Genomic DNA, 16,972 nt, shown 5'->3' with positions numbered 1-16,972 from the left:
TTTCCTTAGCCCTGTCCTCCTTATTCCACTGTCAATTAGAAAAGACTGAGGAGGCTAATTTGAGGTTTTCCTGCATAAGGCACTGGGTTCTAAGCTGACTTTTGTAATTGCCTCCCCTTCCTTAAGGATGGATCTGAGGGGCATGTCCTGTGGTATGGAGATGCAATTACCCATCTGTGAAAAGAGAACAGAAAATAAAAAAGGAAAGAATGTGTCTCCTCTTATTTCCCTATTATCCTTTCCTGAACAGGTCATCGCCCATTTGTCCATAGGGTTCTGGAATGAACCAGTCTCACCAGGTACCCTTAACCTTGGTCTCATCTCATCACAGTTACCCTCTTGAGAACAGAGGAGATACTAGGGTAAACATGGGGATCCTATTCATTTCCAGGGTTCTGAAATTAACCAGTCTTATGGGTACCCCTAACCTTACCTTCCTCTCTGTTCTATTGGTAATCTGTCCTGGGGTCAGCCTTCATCTCTCTGTCCTATGGGCACTTCTGTCTCTTGCATCTGCAGCCTTGGGCTGGCCTATATCCTTGTCTCCATGACCTTATAGTGACTCTAGCTTGGGGCATTCTGGCAACAAAATGATTATCTCTTTTCTTATAATCACATTTCCCCATGCTTTTTAAATATATGAGAAGCCTAGTTTTTAGCTAATTTCTGCAAGAGGCTGGACTTACCTCCCTTCAAATATGACCTTAAAGGTCTTGAGGTATACTGAGAAGGGCATGAAGGTGATTAGAGGAATGGACGAAATTTTGTATTTTGGGTTCCTCATCCTCCCAGGGTAATGTGCAGAAAAAATACTTGAGCAGACAGGACAATCCTATTACTATAGGAGGAAGCTGGAGGAAGAAGGGGGATACTCAAGGAAAGGCTTCATGTGCTTGCAAAAACGACAGCCCTTGGATTTGTGATGGCAACATTTATTTGCCCTTTTGACATAAATGAGAAATTCTGGAAGATGTGGGGCTCGGGATAAGGGCTTACAAATGCAAAGGAAGAATTTTCCCTCCTACCAAACGGGTGCTAACTCATAAAAAGCAAGTAGATGGGGTCCTTAAAGGGCCATAGAGGGAAGCCCTCTGCAGGTGAACAAATTGCTTCAAGAGCCACTGAAAAACTTGGCTATGGAGCATAACAGGGACAAAAAACATAGGGTAAGTCATAAGAAGCTGGCAGAGCCATGGTTCTAATTACTGTCTGTCCCAGCAATAAGCCAAAAGACATCCACAGGGGAGCCTGTTTCCTTGCAGCTGCACAAATGCAGCAAGAGCCACAGGTGTATGAATAATAGGGAGTGTGTGTTTAAGGCAGAGAAGGAAGTCCTATGGCATGTGAAGTGAAAGCAGGGAAGAGACATACTTGCCTTTGAGACAGACTGTCCAGTGGGTGTGCAAGGCCATTTCAGAATACACACCGAGAAAACAGGAGAGTAGGCAGTGTGGGTCTTGCGGAAAGACCTGATTTTCATTTCAAAAGCAGAGGAAGCCCCAGACATGGCACCGTCCTAGGCTTTAGCCCTACCACTCTCACGAGCCTCCTGTCCAGAAGGGCTATTAGTGGCTCAGATCTGTTTGATGTGGACTTCAAGGTCTTTTCCACAAGCCACTCATCAGTGTGAGATGAGAGATCAGCTGTGGGGAGCAGAGCCACTGTTTGCCCCAAGGGAAGAATCAGGGGAGGAATCATTCTGGGCGTTGCTTAGTAAGCAGGAGAGCAAAAGGGGAGAAGGAAACCACATAAGGAGGTTGAATACCTCCAGCCCAAGAAGGAAAGGCATAGAGGTATCTTGCCACTAGGGAACGTATGTGAGTCATGGCACTGAAGTATGTTAGCAGTGGCAAAGACATACAAGTCAGCAGCAACTCGATTCTTGCCTCCTTGAAGGAAATAATTCACCCAAGGATTATAGGCAGAATGAAAGACCAAGGCATGTTTCAGAGCAGGAGTGAAAGTTTATGAAAAATTATTGGAGCAGCAATGAAAGCAAGTAAAGTACATTTGGAAGAGGGCCAAGCAGGTGATTGGAGATATCCAAGTGTGCTGTTTGACCTTTGACTTGAGGCTTTATCTGTTGGCATGCTTCCAGGTTTTTCATCTCTTCTACCCCAATTCTTCCCTTGGGGTAGACTGTCTGTATGTGCAGTGACCTGCTAGCACTTGGAAGCAGCCACATGTGCAGTGTGTTTACTGAAGTTGTGCACCTGCTTATCTGAGGTATTTTTCATTTTTCCCCTGCCAGTTGAGTGGTGACCAATTACTACTTTAGAGAGAAAATTTAACATCCCCCATGACTATCATCTGATGGTCACTTGACAATCCTGGCAGACTTAAATGTAAGGCTCAAACTATAAAAATCCTGGAAGACAACATAGGTGATACCATCCTCGAAATAGGAATGGGCAAAGATTTTATGACAAAGACACCAAAAGCAATCACAACAAAAGCAGACATTAACAAATAGGATCTAATTAAACTTAAGAGTTTCTGCACAGCAAAAGAAACTATCAATAGAATAAATAGCCTACAGAAGAGGAGAAAATATTTGCAAACTATGCATCCAACAAAGGTCTAATATCCTGCATCTATAAGGAGCTTAAACAAATTTACAAGAAAAAAAAAATAAGCAACCCCATTAAAAAGTAAGCAAAAGACATAAACAGACATTTTTCAAAAGATGACAAACACACATAGCCAACAAGCTTATGAAAAAAGAAGCTCAATATCACTGATCATTAGAAAAGTGCAAAGCAAAACCACAGTGAGATACCATCTTACACCAGTCAGAATGGCTATAAAGGTCAAAAAATAATAGGTGCTAGAGAGGTAATGGGGAAAAGGGAATACTTATACATTGTTGGTGGGAATGCAAATTAGTTCAACCAATGTGAAAAGCAGTACGGTGATTTCTCAAAGAGCTGAAACAGAACTACCATTTGACCCAGCAGTCTCAATACTAGATATATACATGGAGGAATATGAATCATTCTACCATAAAGATACATGCATGCAAATGTTCACTGCAGCACTGTTCACAACAGCAAAGACATGGAATCAACCTAAATGCCCATCAATGACAGATTGGATGAAGAAAATGTGGTACGTATATACCATGGAATGCTATGCAGTCATAAAAAAGAACAAGATCATGTGCTTTGTGGGAACATGAGCTGTTGTGGGAGCTGGGACTATTATCCTTAGCAAACTAACACAGAAACAGAAAAAATAATATCGAATGTGCTCACTTATAAGTGGAAGTTAAATGATGAAAACTCATGAACACAAAGAAGGGAACAACAGACACTGGGGTCTATTCGAGGGTGAAGGGTGGGGAGGAGGAAGAGGAGCAGAAAAGATAACTATGTGTGTACTAGGTTTAATACCTGGGTGATGAAATAATCTGTACGACAAACCCCTGTGACATGAGTTTACCTACATAACAAACCGGCACCTAAAATAGAAGTTAAAAAAAAAAACTTTAAGTCAAAGAAAAAAAAACTGCCTTTGTAGACGATATGATTCTTTCTACAGAAAATCCCAAGGAATCTCAAAACGAACAAACAAAACCCTCGTAAAATTGATAAGTAGTTATAGAAAGGTTTAGGATACCAAAGTCAATTGCCTTCAGTTGTATCTTTGCAATTTCTTGTGAATGTATAATTACTTCAAAACAAAAAAAAAAGTCTTAAATGGAAAAATGACCTACTCTCATAAACCACAGATATATGTAATCTTGCTTGGGCTTGATAAATAAATGGTGATAACTTACAAAATGACAACAAGAATTACTGTTCTCTTTTGGACTTATTGATGGGAGGTAAGCCGAGGAATCCACAAAAAACCTCTGGAAATGAAATAATTTATTTTAATATTAACTTATACTGAATCATGCACACAACTGTAGCCTCACCTTTCAAATAATATTAGTATTAACATTTTGGTATATTTCCATCCAGTATTGTGTGTGTGCTAAAAATTGAAGAATTCCAAAACTTTACCGTTCATGAGAATTACCTGCAGGGTTTTTTTAAACACAAACCACTGGCAACACTCCAGAGTGTCTGACTCAGTAGCTCTAGGTGGAGTGCAAGAACTTGCTAACAAGTTCCCACGTAGTGCTGATAATATTGATACAGGGAACACATTTTTGGAATGCTTGACAAACACTATAATTCTATTCTCTTTTTTTACACTCCAGAATACATTATGAACCTGTTTTATTGTTGGTCTTCAAAAACATAATTTTAATAGATTTACAGGTTTCCAATGTATTTCTGTCCCATCATTTATTTTTAAATTTGTATATTTTGTTGGAGCTCCAAAGGGGCAAAAATTATAGCTCCCCTTTTCTTTCAGTCTAAGTTTTGAATTAATTGAGAAAATAAAACTATATAGTAAAGCAGGAGATCAAAATATTACTTTTATTAAAGAACAAAACTCTGATATTGGGAAGTGTGCGCAGTATCTATGAGCAAGTCAGCTTCTGAATACTAAATCCAGGAATTAAGCAAATCTTCCCATTCCAGCACTGGAATTCTTGCACCACCAGGGAATCCCTGTGATGGCATATGCCCAAAGGCAGTTGGGGGCACATGGTCTGTGTGGGTTGCTTGACTCCCAAGAGAAGAAGCCGTGGCTATCCCCATCAATAATAGGAAAACAGCAACCTTTCAGTGCAGCTCGCTTTCACGAGGCTATTCCACAGCACCATGGTTTAACACGGTTTAAAGTCACATGAGATACGACAGGTGAAAGAGCTAAGGACAAGCCATGCCAAAATATGCCGCTTTGACATATTAATTATTTCCAGCTGACGACACTTGAGAAACAGCAGATGCAGGAAGAGTCATCTGACGGCTCCTTTTCTACTGAAAACAAGCCACAGAATTTTCCATAAGAAAGATTCCCTCCCTGTGCCAGGAAGAGAAGAATACCCTTATCACCAGAGACTGGGAATCAATGCTGAAATGGATCTGTACAAACAAACATACTAAAATAACCCTTATCTTCCACTAGTTTTATTCCCTGCCCCACCACCACCATATGTCTCCTAGTGACTTCTCCACAACTTACAGCTCCTAGTTCAAACCCTTTTGTCTTGTCATTTCTTCACAAATGTATTGTTGGGGCTCAGAAACAGATACCCCAAATTCAATGCGTTGACAGGCTGAACAGAAGAAGCCTCAAGGTTTCTCTGACCTTCTCCCTCTGCTGTCTCTCCCAAGGAAGGTGAAGTTCCTTTATCCATACAGTCTAAAGATAGAGGAATTTCCTTTATCCATACCTACTTCCCCTTCCTGTAAGACCACAAATGTGACCACACCAGAACAGGCCTTTTCACTGTCAAAGAGAACTATTTACAAGTTACTCTCAGTTCCAGAATCCATTCATTCTCCTTCATAATCCTTTATTGCCCCTCAATGGAATTCCTCTTCTCACCACTCCCATAACCTGTTGTCAGGATGTTACATAAGCTTCTTAACCCCATTACAAGGTGAGTAGTCACCCTGTAATTCCCTCCATGTGCACTTTCTGTGCATGTTGCATGAAGGCAGTTCACTTCTTAAATTTGTGTGCATTTTATCCTATTAAGCTGTCTCATGTCAGTGATTTTTCAGTGAGCTTTCCCTACAGTATCATTTCTTTATTTAAATGATATAAAAGCTTTCTGTTCCAGTCACTCCTTCAGGTCTTTGTCCTCTTATAAAGATCCCCATATACGCAGTGGCTCATGCCTGTAATCCCAGCACTTTGGGAGGCAGGCAGATCACCTGAGGTCAGGAGTTTGAGACAAGGCTGGCCAACATGGCAAAATCCCATCTCTACTAAAAATACAAAAAAAAAAAAAAAAAAAAATTAGCTGGGCGTGGTGGCGGGCACCTGCAATCCCAGCTACTTAGGAGACTGAGGCAGGAGAATTGCTTGAACCCAGGAGGTGGAGGTTGCTGTGAGCCAAGATCGCACCACTGCATCCAGCCTGGGTGTGGGAGCAAGAGTCTATCTAAAAAAAAAAAAAAAAAAAAAAAAAGAATAAAGTTTGCATGCTGTTCTTCTGTTAATCTGTTTTATGTTGGTTTCATTTTTGGGCCTAGCTAGAAACTCTAAGAGGATAGAAAATTTTTTCCTCTCCCACATATGCATAGGTTTGAATAGAATACTGCTCCTCAAGCTGGTGAAACCCCAGCTCCTTTAGGGCTCTATGGGTGGATGTGTTCTTTATCATCCAATTATTAAGATTAAATTCCTGCAACTCAGATTGGGCCGGGCAGAACAAACGTGGCTATTGGCAAAGCAGGTGGTTCCTAAGACAGCCTGGGAAAATTTCTTTCTCCCCCAGTCACATGCCCCAGAAACCTTCCCTACCTACTCATTGGCCTTTTATCAACATCAAAGCCTTCCCATCAGGAAGTAAAGATGTCACCCCAACCCACACAGAAGTTAAGGAAAGAGCAGTGAAAAATGGATACTACATGCTTTCTGTTAACCTAAAAGGAAAAAAAAAAAAGACTGAGGCAAAATTAATATAAGTAGAGAGTTTATTGGGGCCACATTTGAGGACCGAAACCCAGGACCATAGATTCAAGTTGCCCTGAATATACACTCTGATTGGCAACAGTTACAAGTTGTTTTTTTGTTTTTTCTTTTGTTTTTTGAGATGGAGTCTCTCTCTGTCACCCAGGCCGGAGTGCAATGGCACAATCTTGGCTCTATGCAACCTCCATCTCCCAGATTCAAGTAATTCTCCTGCCTCAGCCTCCCTAGTAGCTGGGTTTACAGGCACCCGCCACCACTCCTGGCTAAATTTTGTATTTTTGTTTTTAGTAGAGATGGGGTTACACCATGTTGGCCAGGCTGGTCTTAAACTCCTGACCTCAAGTGATCCACCCACCTCAGCCTCCCAAAGTGCTGGGATTATAGGCATGAGCCACTGCACCCAGCCTCAAGTTGGTTGTTTTCTTTTGTTTTGTTTTTTCAGACAAGGTCTCACTCTGTCACCCAGGCTGGAGTGCAGTGGCGCAGTCATGGCTCACTGCAGACTTGACCTCCCAGGCTCAAGTAATCCTCCCAACTCAACCTCCCAAGTAGCTGGGACAACAGGTAAGCACCACCACATCTGGCTAATTTTTAAATTTTTGGTAGAGACAGTCTCACCATGTTGCCCTGGTTGGTCTCAAACACCTGGGCGCAAGCAATCCACCTGCCTCGACCTCCCAAATTACTGGGATTATAGGTGTGAGCCACTGCGCCTGGCCACAGGTCAAGTTTTAAAGGAAAAAAGGAGGCAGTTTCTATGTTGTTTATCAAGATGTTCTTAAAATAACATCAGCTATTGATTGGCTATACATTGTTCTTTGTATCACGAATTTCAGAAACATGAAGATAATGAGTGAGGCAACTAGTCAGGAACAAAATATCTTTAAAAAATTGCCCCCAGATATAGGTGCAGGGTGGAGGTGGGGGTGACTGATGTCCTAAACTCTTGTTTCTCTGGGCCTGATAAGTCTTCTATACCTCACATGACTCAGACTGCTCTGAGTTATTTTTTCTTCTCATTTCCTAAAAGCAAAATCTGATGGATAGCACAAAGGTCTTGCAATCTAGAAAGAAAATTCAGTCATTCTTTCAATAATTATGTAACCACCCAACAGATTCTCCTTACCTACTTCCCAGACACAGCCAGTTTATCAAGACAGGGTAATTCCAATAGAGACAGAGTTTAATTCACACAGAGCCAACTGAACAGGAGACTGAAGTTTTATTACTCAAATCCATGTTCTCAAAAATTCAGAGGCTGGGGCTTTTCAAGGACAGGGGAGGCAGGGGAATAGATTCTGCTGATTAATTGAGGATGCAATCCTAGGGGTGTGGAATACGGTCGTAGCACACTGAGTCTGCTTCTGGGTGAGGGCCACAGGACCAGTTAAGTCCAGAGTCGTGGATCCAGGTGGGGCCATCCAGTCATCATAAATGCAAAAGCCTGAAAAGACAACTCAAAAGGCCAGTCTTAGGTTCTACAATAGTGATGTTATCTGCAGGAGTAATTGAGGAAGCTGATTTCCAGAATAATGACTAGTCATCATTTATACCCACATCTTAGCCGAATTCAGCCTCCTCTCATCCTCCTAACCTGATGGTCTTAGTTTTACAAAAGTGGTTTAGTTTGGGGAAGGGCTATTATTATTTAAACTATATACTAAATTTCTCCCAAAGTTAGCTTGGCCCAAGCCCAGGAATGACCAAGGTTAAGGGTAAGATGGGGGTTGATTAGATAAGATCTCTTTCTCTGTCATAATTTTCCCACTGTTATAGTTTTTGCAAAGGTGGTTTCAATTAGGGATTTTCTATGTGTCTGGCACTGTGCTGGGGATAATATAATGAGCAAACAAAGGCCAATCCCTGTTCTCTGGAGCTTGTGGGAAGAACACGGATCTTTGAGAGCTCAGAGTAAGGGAGTGGGCCCAGGAGAACTCACTGGCCAAAAGCAAGAGCATGTGCAGAGGTCCTGCAGTGGGAAGAAGTACAGGACATTGCCAGGAAATCTAAGACAATAGCAGGTGAAACATAGCAAAACAGAGGGAGATTTGAGGCAAAATGAGGCTGCAAGGCAGACTGGGCAGGGACCAGTAGACTATGTTCAGGAATTTTAGCTTTATTCTGAGAGTTCTGGAAAATCACTGAAAGGTTTTAAGCAGAGTGTAAGATTTGGGAAGGACATACACAAATACTCATTTGAAACTATCTCTTTGGCTTGAGTGTGAGAAAAGATTGGAGAAGGGAGGAAAGGCCAGGTCAGTGACTCTGCCATCACCTAAGTAGTCAGTTAACAAACGCTCCATCTAGCCTGCCCCACACGTGCCTGCAACAGGCAGAGCAAAGTAAGGCAAACTCAATCCCACTCTTGAGCAGCTCAATCTTTTCTTCTGCCCACATTTGCCCCCATCCAGTGCTACTTTGGAGACATTCCCTTCTCTCCTTTCTTCTTATTCCCTCAGGGCTAAAGCCTGATAAATAGACTCTGGCTTTCTAAGCAGAGATCTGCATTTAGGGAAAAGAAATAACACACAGCAACCCCACCCCTCAGTTTTAAATTTTTTAACTTAAACAATTCTCTTTTTCCAGCAGAAAAGCCAGGATGTCACTGTTTATTCACAGCCAGGTCTCCACTCTGAACACTAAAAGTCACCGTAGTGTTTGCAGTCCTCATTCAAGCAGCGAGTGTAAAAGGAATTCCATCTGTCTCTAAAGATCTTTTGACAGGAATGAAAGACCTGTGAGGCAGTGGTTTATTCACCACAGCATCTTGATAGCTCAATTTAAAAAAAAATGGCTAGCAGGCTGACATTACCAAAGCAGACATTACTTCTCTTTTAAAATTGGTTTTCCTGAGGCTAAATGCTAAACTTTATAGTTTTTGTAATTAAATATTATCCTGATAGAGTCAAATCAATTATAGCAGATAATAACTGCTTTGCTTTTGATTCTCTGGATAATGAATAAGTTGTCCTTACCAAATCTGATAGCCCTTTGGCAAATTCTTTATTCAAATCACTCAACACGTTTGTCAAGAAAGAACGTGGTTAAGTCCCTGGAAGCCTGCCTCCAGATTGCCATGGTAGCATCAGCTACTGCAGAGTCATCAAACATGCATTTCTCCATATTTCCCGCAAGAGATTTTTGGAAAATGTCCTTTTGAAACACCAACATGAAAAGCTTTGACTGCTGGGCCCATCACATAATTGATGCCTAAGAACTACTTAATTGTTTGGTCAATAGATTCTCTTAGATCTGTTAATCAATTAATCTTAAAAACACAGGTAAAGCAGTAAGGCATGTCTCACATGACTTAGTCTCAACGGGACCCACTGGCTTCCATCACTCCCTGTTTCTTCCTCCAAGTAGTCGCAGTGGATCCTTTAATAACCTGTGAGTCTCCCTTGACGTTCAAGCATACATGGGTGTATGTTTACACTCCATTTATTTACCCATCTCAAAGGGAGCCCCATTCCCTTCTGCCCCTCCTGCCCCTCCTTTCTTGGCTCTGCAGCCCTCCAGTTCCTATGGGGGCACCATGATCTTTCTCCCAGACTAGTGGTTTCAGTGATACTCTTCTGCAGACCAGGCTCTCTCTATTTTCCTACAAATACAGATTCCCTCTAGTCAGGCACCAGTTGCCTCTTCTTGGACCCAGCCAAGCCCATTACAAAGGAGAGACGTGTCCCTCCTCAAATTTTAGTTAAATACCATGATAATGTGTTGAACATGCTCCCAGCATTTCTTACTCATTGACTGATACTGTCCCTCTGCTTGGACCCTATCTTCTCTTCTTTTTTAACAAAACCCCATTTATTCTTCCTGCCTAGCTCAAACCCAACCGTCTTTAGAAAGCCTTCAATAGTATTCTCACTTGATGAGATGTATTCTTCTTTAAAGCCTCACATCAGCATTGTAGGAAGGTTTTAGAGTCCGAGGCTCACCTAGATTGGCATCTAAATTCTCTGCCACAAATAACAAACCATTTGGCCACTCTGAGCCTTGCTTTCTTCAGCTACAAAATCGCATAGGAATTCTTTGAGGATTAAATCACATTTCAAAGTGTTTTACACCTGGCTAGCACTCAAAACTAAAAGCAACTATCGGTATTATTTATTTTGATCTCTTGCTGTAATTAGGCTCACTTTTATTATAGTGTTTATAAATTCATTTTTGCTTCCTTCTGCACTTCCTCCCCTCCTCCACTGTGAGAAACTTGGGAGACAACCTAACTAATCTGTAGAAGCCCAACCTCAAAAAGGGGCTAGGATGGAGAACATTTATTACTAGAAAAACTGACATTATCTAGAATTCTCTGTTGTACAATTCAGAAACCATGTGTGTGGTTATTTATATTTAAAATTAAAAATAAATTAACTTTAAAATTGTGTTGCTTGGCCACACTGGCTACATTTCAAGTGCTCAGTAGCCACATGTGGTTAATGACTAAGATTTTAGACAGCACAGACAGAACATTTTCATCATCGTGGAAAATTCTATTAAACCACAGTGGTCTAAATTCTAAATGCAATGACGTACTGTTCAGCAATAGCTCAGACTTCCAGCTGCCCAGAAAATCCCCATCTGATGCTAACACTGCAGGCAGATGGGGTCACACATAAAATAGTATATGGAAATACCACTAATGCTTTACTCCTCATCCCTGAATGGGAACGCCTCTGAAAGATGCTGAAACCTGCCCCATTGCGCCACCTTGTGCCCAACCCTTGATATTGCACATTCAACGTGCAAATAATTCTTACATATCCACCATCCCACAAAAAGCCGCAGAGAAGAGAATGTCCTGGGCTTACACAAAGCAACTTCCTAAATGCAATAGACTTTCTGAGTTACTACCTCTCCATGGCAAGGGCTTACGAAACACACACAGATCTCTCCATGCTCTGAACTCCTGTCTCAATGAAAGTCATGAGGGTTGTTGGTGTTTACCCAGGCATTTTACACTTGACTCATCTATTACTGACCATAAGCATGTAGCAGTGGCACGTGAACTATCACCCCCAATCCTCACAAAAGTCATGCAGTCCCCATCATTATTTTCACTGGATTAGGAAGGAGAGACTTTGAAGAAAGCCATTTGCTCAAGGTCATACAAATAGTAAGACAAGGAGTGGAAAATCAAACCTAGATCTGACTCCCCAATTGCCCAGCTTTCTCTGTTCCCAGATCTAGCTGGAACTTCACTGGAGGAAAGGGATTTGATCTCCACCTTCTTCTGAACCAAGAAAGGTGTAGCCCAGAACTGGGAAGTGAGCAAATTCCTAAGAGGGATGAGCTAGTGAGCGGGAAGGGAGTATTTGTCACAAATAGCAGCTTCCTTTGCCCGACACCCATTTGCTGTAATGATAATGGGCTGCGATGGACAGATGGACCAAGAGTCCTGAGATTCAGAGAGAGTTTAAGGAGAAAGCCATAACATTTCAGCCAGTTTCATTATATTTCTGAGATATTATCACAGTGTTCCAGAGAATGTTTACAAAAGTTTCAGAGATATAGATACTTGTGGATTTTCAGAGAGAGAGAAAGATTGGGAGAGTTACACAGAGAACTTAAGAAAATTCAGAACAAGGTAGAGAATAAATAAAAAGTCAGATAGGGTCAGAGATTTTTCTATACGTCGGCTCCTACTTGCCAGGAACGTCTCAGAGAATGTTCAACATCTTGCTGCAAAATGAAAAGCCCAAGGAATTCCTTGGCTATCTACAAATATTGTATATGGAAGTTAGCCTTACATCCAGAATGAGATGGGGGTAGAAGGGAGTGGAGAAAGGACAGGTACCTAGTGATCTGCCTCATGGCCCAGAAGGCAGGTGGGATGGGAGATGTTAAAGTGTGCTCTACTCCTCCCCACTGTGGTCATCTTTTGTACTGCATATTCTGAAAAAGCCTTTTTTTGTAGGCAAGCTATTTATTGATAATAAAAAATGCGTCATCAGAGAAGACAATCTGGAAAAATACATAAAGGTGCAAAGAAGGAGTAATTCAAAATTACCTTCTTTGATATATTGAGAATAGCACTTTTTCTGCTAGTACATATGTGTGAATGTATATATGCACATATATGAATGGTTTTGATTTTACAAATATATGGTACGTACTCACATATTTACAAATGGAAATCATACTACCTGTAATTCACAAATTATCACACTAAACATAAACCATTTTTTCTCTTTTTATTTACTTAATATTATAAGCACTTTTTCATGTTAAGCATTCTTTGTAAACACTAACTGCCTGTGTAACATCCCATTCCATCAATGATTCTCAAACTCTAGCAGGTATCAAAATTACCTTGAGGGCTTTAGGAATTCTGAGCCTCACTCCAAGAGTTTCTGAATCAAGAAGTATCAGCTAGGACAAGAATCTGCATTTCTAACAATTTGCCCAATAATGCTGATCTTGCTGGTCTGGGAACTACAAAGTTGTTCACTACGTTATACAAAAATTCCCTTATAATTGAATATTTAAATTGTTTTTATTTTTAACATGAAGCCACCCCTAGCCCCACCTGGGGCCTCTCAGAGCTCTGGGCTTTGTCAGGACCAAGTACCTGGACCTGGTGTTAAATCTGAGTAAAATCTTAATACATGATAATTTTCATAGAATAAATTTCTACAATGGAAATAACTAACTACAAACTTATGAAGGTTTTGGAGACTTAATATGTATGTTCAAGCTGACACAAATAACTGATACCAAAGTGTGTTAAAGGAAAAGACATGGGCCTGGAGGTCGGAGACCTGTGTTTAAATCTTGCCCTGCCACTTGCTTGCTGTCTGACCTCGGACAAATGACTGGAACTCCCTGAGCCTCGGTGCTATAATTACCACATCAAATATAAACAGGAATGGCCTTCTTTTAAGGTCTTGAACTCAGCCCAAATTCTCCAGCCCCATCTTCTGTCTCGGATAGAATACTGGAGTTGGAAGGAACCTAAGACTGTATCTTGCACGCCATGAAGGGTCAGTTTCCCATCCTCTGAGCCTAGGGAGCCATCTATACTTACAACATTCACATCATTTATAACAGTACATTATAAGCAGTTGTTTAAGGGTCAGCCACCTTCCAAGTCAGAGCACGAGGTCATTGAAAGAGATTAGGCCTCGTTCATTTCTGAGTCCCAAGTGGCTATTGCACACACGGCAGATAGTCGCGAAATGTTTGTTGACAGAATTGTGAGGGAGGAGCTCAACCTCCACCATTCCCAAGAAGCCCTGGCATGAGATGATGAAGAGAAAAGAGCATAGCCCTGTAGCTGGGAGCCTTGGGGGTACATCTCAGTTTTCCCATAAATTCACTGAGACCCTGAGAAACTGCCTGACTCCCCCTCAGTTTCTAAGGAATCCCTTATCCCTAATTACCACACAGGGCTAGTAGGTGAAGATAAGAACATGGTGTGTCGTTTAGACTATAAAGTGTGGCATGGCTGGGACTCCTAGGATCCTCCAGCACCATTATCTGTTCCTGATTTTTAAAATTTCAGATTCTTGACAGGGCACAAGATCACCCAAAATAATGACAGTGTTTCCCACCCTGCTTCGCGGCTGGATAAGACCACATGACTAAGTTGTGAGCAACAGAATAATAGTGGAAAGGTTATGTGCAATTTCTAGGAAGTATGCTCTGGAATACTGAGGCAATGGCTGGAGATTGAGCAGCCATGTTAACAATGAGATGGAATATGGTAGAGAAGAAGGATAAAAGGGGCTGTGCACCTTTAAAAATTGTGAATTATCCTACCAGTCCTGTTCTATCTATCTCCAGACTTACATGAAAAAAAAAATCTTTCCTGCTTAAGCTACTCTTAACTTGGGCATGTATTATAGCCAGATTAATCGCAGCTGATACATATGGTTCTGCTAATGACAATATTTACATTGAATTACACTTTATAGATAGCTTTCAGGGGAAAGGAAGAAATTAATGTAATATTCACTCATTCATTTATGAGATGAAACAATGAGCATCACTGTGTGTCAGGCCCTGGGCCATGTGCCAGGAACAGAAATGAAGCTGGTAAAAACCCTGCCTCCCATGAGCCCACCACTAGCAAGGGAAACAGATGAGCAGTCATGACACAATTGAGCGGTGTGGTAATGAGGGAAGCATGGGCAACTGTGGGGTGCCATAGGACCCAGGATCTAGGAAAAGGCATGACGTCCGGGATCGATGGGAATGGTGGCAGGAGCTGTGGCTCCAGATCCCAGGCTCTGCCTCCGATTGCTAATCCCAGGCTCCTCTGAATCTCCTTGGCTCAATTCCTATGGAGGCATTAGGGAACCTGTGGCCTGTATTTTCCCTCCCAGTGAGGACCAGATGCTGGTTGAAGAGCTCCCCAGAGTCTTGTTGGGATAACTGCAGTCTCTGCTTTCTGTAGAGGATGTGACAAGGTGAGCTTCAGACTCAGGCAGAAGCCACCCCAACTTAAGGCCTCTTGGGGCTCTGGGATTTGTCAGCACCGAGTAGCTGGACCAGGTGAACACCAGTGTGGAGCCAGGAGAAGCCGTTCACCTGTGAATGATAACAAGGCCAGCACCAGCTCCTACTGACTGAGCATTTCTGTGCCAGGCCAAGGGGTCTGTGCTTTACACACTCACTTCATACCTCAAGATGACTGTGTGAGGTAAGCCTTGCTGTCCCCATTTCACCTACAGAAAAGCTGAGGCTGGGGAGGGAAAATGAGTTGGCCAGCCTCACACACCTGTGACTGCCCTGCCCGGGCCAGGCTCAGATTCACACGCCTGACTTTTAAAGCCTGGGACTTGAGCCCTCATGGATAATTTAGTCTATCACACTTGAGAGTTCCAAGGTCATTAGAAACTACTGCAGACGTCACTTCACAGATGAGGAAGCAGGGACTCACAGTGACATACAGTCTTATCCGGGGTCATCAATGTGCACTCATGACTACTCCATAGTGCTTTCCCAGACAAGCTACCAATAGTGTGTGTGTGGGGGGGGGGAGGGGTGGTGTGTGCATGCGCGAGTGTGCACCTGCTGGACACACCCATGCATGAACTGTAACTCAACACCAAGACCTACTTTCTAAGGTCCAAATGATGGCCATGTCTCTAGTATTAGCCGCCCTTTCCTCCTGTCTTTGTGTGTGGATGCATTGTTTTATTTTTATTTTTTCAGCTTTATTGAGGCATAATGAACAAATAAAAATTATATCTGCTTAAGGTATATGGTGTGATGACTTGATATAGGTATACATTGTGAGATGATTACCACAATCAAGTTAATTAATACATCTATCACTTCACATAGTTACCATTGTGTGTGTGTGGTGAGAACACTTATGATCCACTCTCTTAGCAATTTTTATATAAACAATTCAGTATTATTAACCACAGTCACCATGCTGTACATTAGAGCCCCAGGACTTACTCGTCTTACAACTGCAAGTCTGTACTCTCCTCCTGTCTTGAGAAACCTGTTTGCCCAGGTACATAGCAGCTGGGCTGCCAGCAGCAACAACAGCTCCCAGCCCTAAGCTGGGGTCTTCCTTCCACATCTGACCCTGGGGGTCTGGAGCACTCTGAGCCCAAAGCAAGACCTCTCTGTTCCAGAACCAAATCTGGTAGCAAAGCCAAGTGCTGTCCCTCAGAGGCCTGAGCCCTGTAGACTGGAGTGAGACTTCTGGGCCTTTCCAACTGCCTCACCTGGGAGTGGAGCCAGGCCACATCCATAACCTTCACAGCCCTCCTGGCGCTGTCAGAGCAGCTGTCAGAGGCCAGCAGGAGCTGCTCCATGCCTGGGGAGCTGCTGCCCAGGAGACTGGGCCAGAGAACTAGGGCCCCAGGAGGTTTTATCCAGGCCAGGCTGCAGAGGGCTGCACAGGTAAGGGTTGGCCGGGGCTGGCAGGGGTGAGGTTTCAGTGGCTAGAGTGTACCATTCTCCTTCATTTGCCTTCCTTTCTTTTCTCCACCCTTGGGTTCCTGTCACCATCCTCCTCAGACCTACTCACCTACATAACAATCCTTTCCTCTTGGAATTGAGCATTTAGCCTGTCCACACAGGGTCTCCTTCCACCCCCCCACCCCCCACCAGCACTTTGCCATCTGACAGGGAAGCACCCTGAGGCCTTGGCCCTGATGGTTGAGGGGGGCATACTGTGATGACAGAGAGCACCTCTCCTGTCTGCAAGGGCCCCGTGAGCTTCTTCTCCCCCTGTACCCAGTGCAGAGAGCAGAGGCACTGCTTCCACAGTGCCAGGGGCATCACTGGTACTGTATTCTTGGGTAATGGTGCTCCCTGGAGCTGTGCAGTGGGACGGCCTGACACAGGGCCTGGCACAGAATGTGCTCCGTGAGTGGCTGAGATTAATCAATGGAATTGCATTTGTGCATGAACTGAGCTGAGCATAGCCATGTGGGAAAAAAATAGCATCACTAGGCCTTATGAA

At 42.8% G+C, this 16,972-nt stretch overlaps 1 protein-coding gene across 1 annotated transcript in view; it reads left to right on the top strand.

The window, feature by feature from the left end:
* Positions 1 to 16,145: 16,145 nt before the first annotated feature.
* SLC5A9 (solute carrier family 5 member 9) overlaps positions 16,146 to 16,972 on the top strand; it is a 40,856-nt gene continuing 40,029 nt past the window's right edge. Inside the window, exon 1 of the mRNA XM_004025753.5 lies at positions 16,146 to 16,407. The gene's annotated coding sequence lies outside the window, so the exon portion shown is untranslated. The remainder of the gene's footprint in view (positions 16,408 to 16,972) is intronic.

Source organism: Gorilla gorilla, chromosome 1 (genome assembly GCF_029281585.2).
Source record: "Gorilla gorilla gorilla isolate KB3781 chromosome 1, NHGRI_mGorGor1-v2.1_pri, whole genome shotgun sequence".
Taxonomy (NCBI): domain Eukaryota; kingdom Metazoa; phylum Chordata; class Mammalia; order Primates; family Hominidae; genus Gorilla; species Gorilla gorilla.
The sequence above is the reverse complement of the archived record's forward strand: the minus strand, read 5'-3'. Positions and strand labels throughout refer to the sequence as shown.